We start from the raw sequence: 5,191 nt of genomic DNA, 5'->3' as shown, positions 1-5,191 counted from the left end.
AGTACAATTGTGCGGGCTAGTCCCCTTGGAGTGAGGAGAAGGGAAAAATTCTGGAAGAATATTTATACAATGAAGAAATTAAATTTTCCTGACACAGATGCAAAGTGCTCAAACAGTGCTAGCTACACACTCCATGAGTCCTATTAATGCCTGTCAACATCCATCGGGTCACACTGCCTATGAATGGTGTGTATGCATGGGCAACCACACATCTGTTTGGCTCAGTCATGCATCCTCAAAGCCTAGCAGAGTTCCTGGCACATGGTGGGCATTTAATAAACATTGTTCAAAAACAATTAGTTATTTCACAAATGAACACTGCAGAGTTTTCCAGCAACTTGTGCAAAGCTAAAAACATGATTACATACAAGATCTACAATGTGGATAAAAACCAAACAGTTGCTAAAGAAAAATACAACTATTTCTTTTGCTGACACCAGAGTGAAATTTCCCCCATTTATCTTCATAGACAAATTTTTATTCTTTCTACTTTTCTTCATTTTCCAAAATGTCTATAATGAGCAGATCGTAATTGTATTTGGGGAAAAATAAGTGGACCTTCTAAAAACATAATTCCTTTCACATGCACCTTTCCCACTACCTACTTTTCCTGTTAATTTTGGAGACAGAGCGATGCCTAAGTTCCCCCACATTGTATGCTCCTACTTGGCCCTACTTGTTAGAACCTCTTTTGTAGAAAGTAGAAGAAAGTAGATCTAAGAGGCTTCTAAGACTAGTTAATTATTCTTTCTAATCCCTCCCAGAGCTCATGGGTGGTATGCCAGGGAAGCCTAAGTGCTTTGGTTCTTTTATTCATTCCCCCTAAGCTTCTGGGTAAGGGTAATTTTCCTGCCGTATATTTATATATCTCTCATAAATGAGAGATAAACGGAGTAAATGCCTGCAGTGGGGAGCAGTGAACGCCGTGAGTCTGCAGAGGAAGCAGTGAATCTGCAGAGAAGGAGGACATTTGGGGCAGTGTCTCATAAGCCTGCCCAGAGGATTGTGTCCACTGGGCAATCCTACCCATTGTTTAGACACATGCCCTTGAAATTGTGTCTCTAGAGGGAGTTCTCTCAGGGATGGCGGTTCTGGGGGTTGTCACCATTTCAATGACATGAGGGGGTTGGCAGTGAAAACCAGACCTAAGTCAACTTTGCCAGCACCTTCCATACCATGGAGGTCCTCAGAGGGCATCTGGAGGGTTACACTAGGGTGGGAGCTATTCCTTTTCAGGAGGAAGAATGCAGAGTTGCCAAGCAGCAGAGAGGAACCTGCCCACCTCAGCATTAACACGCCAATGCCCAGTATACCCCTCTGCAGCGTTCTACATTCTCCACTGCCCTTGTGAAGAAACAGGAGGAAGTAACTGACTCATCCATTGGAAGAAACATTTAGGTCACTACAAGAAAAATCTTCCTGACCCTGGCACAGTTGAGACACTAGAAGAGGCTCAGAGGATAGGTGGTACGTGAATCCCGGGAGGAGGTGGAGATGAGGCTTGTCGCTTATTCTGACTGAGGGAACTGAGCCGCAGATGAGCCCTGAGTTATAGGTGGGGTTATCCAAGGTGAGGGGCTGCATTGGAGACTGGTCTTGACTGTGAAGACATTAGAGACCCTGAGTTCAGAGGAGAAGGCAAAGCCAAAGAATGTATCAAAAAGTGCAAAAGCTTGGGAGGCCAAGGCGAGCGGATCACAAGGTCAGGAGTTCGAGACCAGCCTGGTCAACATGGTGAAACCCTGTCTCTACTAAAAATACAAAAATTAGCCAGGCATGGTGGCAGGCACCTGTAATCCCAGCTACTTGGGATGCTGAAGCAGGAGAATTGATTGAATCCAGGAGGCAGAGGTTGCAATGAGACAAGATCATGCCATTACACTCCAGCCTATGCGACAAGAGCAAGAGTCTGTCTCAAATTCCCAGCTACTCAGGAGGCTGAGGCAGGAGAATGGCAAGAACCTGGGAGGCGGAGCTTGCAGTGAGCCGAAATTGCACCACTGCACTCCAGCCTGGGCGACAGAGCATAGACCCCGTCTCAAAAAAAAAAAAAAAAGCAAGCACACTGATTGTCAAAACACCAGAAAACAAATCAGGACATTTTCAACTTTGATGGAATGGGAGTCAGGCATGGGCATCTAAGTCGGGGACAGAATAAGAAGTGCTTGGAGGCCAGGTGCGATGACTCACGCCTGTAATCCCAGCACTTAGGGAAGCCAAGGCAGGTGGATCACCCGAGGTTAGGAGTTCAAGACCAGCCTGGCTAACATGGCTCTGTCTCTACTAAAAATACAAAAATTAGCTGGGTATGGTGGCTCACTCCCAGTTATTCGGGAGGCTGACACAGGAGAATCGCTTGAACCCAGGAGGCAGAGGTTGCACTTAGCTGAGATCGCGCCACTGCACTCCAGCCTGGGTGACAGTGAGACTTTGTCTAAAAAAAAAAAAAAAAGAAGTGCTTGGAGCCAGAACTAGCAGCAAAGCAGCAAATGAGGACAGAGTTTGAATGTAAATGAGTCAAGGAATGAATGAACGAGGGCTGGTGTCATGAGCATGGTGCTGGAATGTGCCTAGCAGGTAGCTTTTGTGCTCCTACCAAAGGCTGATGGGAGATAAATGGGGGAAATTTCACTCTGGTGTCAGCAAAAAAAAATACTTGTAGTTTTCTTAAGCAACTGTTTGGTTTTTATCCACAAATATTGTAGATCTTGTATCTAATCATGTCTCTAACTTTGCATGAAGACAGGGATTTATCCCAGCCTGAGGGCCAAGGGAAGAACCCACATAGAAATACCTCAGTGTTAAGGGCGACTGGCTTTGTTGGGCGAGTGTGTGGTGGTGTCCCTGTGGCTGGACACGATTGGTGTTTTGCAGCATCTTCATATCCGCTAACAGGTCAAAATGCAGATCTTCGTGAAGAGCCTTACCTGCAAGACCATTGCCCTTGAGGTGGAGCCCAGTGACACCATCGAAAATGTGAAGGCCAAGATCCAGGATAAGGAAGGCATTCTCCCCGAGCAGCAGACGCTCATCCTTGCAGGCAAGCAGGTGGAAGATGACCGCACTCTTTCTGACTATAACATCCAGAAAGAGTCGACCCTGCACCTTGTCCTGTGTCTGAGAGGTAGTATGCAGATCTTTGTGAAGACCCTGATTGGCAAGACCATCACCCTGGAAGTGGAGCCCAACGACACCATCAAAAATGTGAAGGCCAAGATCCAGGATAAAGAAGGCACCCCCTACCCCCAGCCCCGACCAGCAGAGGCTCATCTTTGCAGGCAAGCAGCTGGAAGATGGCCGCACTCTTTCTGACTATGACATCCAGAAAGAGTCGACCCTGCACCTGGTCCTTCACCTGAGGAGTGGCTGTTAATTCTCCAGTCTTGCATTCACAGTGCCCAGTGATGGCATTACTCTGCAGTATAGCCATTTGCCTCAACTTAAGTTTAGAAATTACAAGTTTCAGTAACAGCTGAACCTGTTCAAAATGTTAATAAAGGTTTTGTCGCATGGTTAAAAAAAAAAAAAAGAAAAGAAAGGAAAAGAAATAGCTCAGTGTAGAGGAAAGGCCTGGATCATTATTTCAAAAACTCCACTTCTCAGAATGCTTGTCCTTGAATAAACAATTTCTCAATAAAATAATGTAAGGAGAAACTGTATACTATGGCCCCATCTTGGAGCTCCATAACGCACTCCAGTTTACGAAAGGCTCTGAGAGGAGCTACGCCAGAGAAACCTGTTGAATGAAACACTTCCCAAATGGAAGGGACATGCAGATTTCTCTGCCCCACTTTTAAAAATTTCCCCCATAAAACACCAATTAATACCTTATAGGACATGAGCCCTCCTCTGAATACACATTGGAGAAAGCTGACCTTGGTCAATGGCCCTGATCAAAGGTAACACCTAAAAGCATTATATATATATTCTCTCTCTCTCTTTCCTTCTTTACCTTCTCCCTCTTTCTTTTATTCAATCTCCCTCCCTTCTTTCTTCCTCCATCTTTCCTGTCTTCCCTTCATCTAGAAATTTTCTTTCATTTCTCTCTTCTTCTCCCTCACCTTCTCCAGCAATGTGCTAAGACTGCAATGCACTGGGACTTCGAGGGGTCCCCTGGAAATTCCTTGGGCCTAAGAGCCAAGGTTCCACCATAGCTGCAGCTGAACTGGTTTGCCCTTAACCCAGGAGTCATCCAGAGATTCCTATCTCAGCAATTTGCAAATGGTACTAAGGCCTCTGCACTGTTTCCAACAATGGTCCAATTAACTGCTAGTTGCATTTCACCAGCCAACTGGAAGGTTAATTGGCTCACATGACAAGGATGGAGAGTAACCTGCACCCCATTAAATTGGTCTGCTCTCAGTACCATTCCACTGTGCTTTCCGCCCATTTTCACATGTTCACGAAGCTTCCAAGAGACAAGTAAAAGACCCAGGCTTAAAGAAGAGGAATGGCTTCTCATTAGCCGTTGCATCTAGAAGCCTGCATTTTCACCCTGTTGTCTGCCTTCCTCCCCGAGGCAAACACAGGCAGTCATCCACCATTTCTGTGGTTTTAGATCCATACAGAAATTAATTCAATGCTCTGCACTTTTGTCATTTAATGGATTCACATAGGGTTCTGGTCATCTGTGGACATACTTGCTTTTTATTTCTGAAAAGCTTTGGCTGAGAAGTTTTTTGGTTTGTTCTTTTAAAACACACATATACACATTTATAGTCTCTAAGACTTCTCAAATAATTACCAGACCGCCGACTCTAACACGCTGTTTCATCATATTCAAACTGACTGCCCGGGTGGAAATCTATATTCTCTCTCTTATTAAGAACCGATTTCCCTTGAGTAATATCTGCCCTGCTATTTTACTCTAGGTAATATTGATCTTCTCACTCTCCTCCAAAGCACCTTGCAGAGTGCCAATAATTTTGTAAAAGAAACGTTTTATTAATGAACTCCCCACAGCTTAATTGTTTAGATAAGTTTTAAAAAAAAGAAGAAGAAGAAGAGGAAGACAGGAGAAAGGGAGCAACAGTTGACAAACTTTTATTTGCACCAGAAGTCTGGCCACCTGTGGAGTGGTTTATAGGGAGTCGGGGGTGTGGAGTGAGTGGGTGGCACTGCTATAAACAAAGATTCAACCAGCTGCCTGAGAGCTCTGAGTCACACAGAGCAAGCAGGATGTCCCACTAAG

The 5,191-nt window shown here is 45.0% G+C and overlaps 1 pseudogene across 1 annotated transcript; it reads left to right on the top strand.

The window, feature by feature from the left end:
• The first annotated feature begins 2,473 nt into the window (after positions 1-2,473).
• Positions 2,474-4,743, top strand: LOC101019797 (annotated as a pseudogene). The gene has a single exon (XR_004176499.1). The product of XR_004176499.1 is annotated as a polyubiquitin-like (transcript).
• Positions 4,744-5,191: the final 448 nt, after the last annotated feature.

This window comes from Papio anubis, chromosome 10 (assembly GCF_008728515.1).
Source record: "Papio anubis isolate 15944 chromosome 10, Panubis1.0, whole genome shotgun sequence".
NCBI classification, from domain to species: Eukaryota; Metazoa; Chordata; class Mammalia; order Primates; family Cercopithecidae; genus Papio; species Papio anubis.
This window is presented reverse-complemented; position numbering and strand designations above follow the sequence as displayed.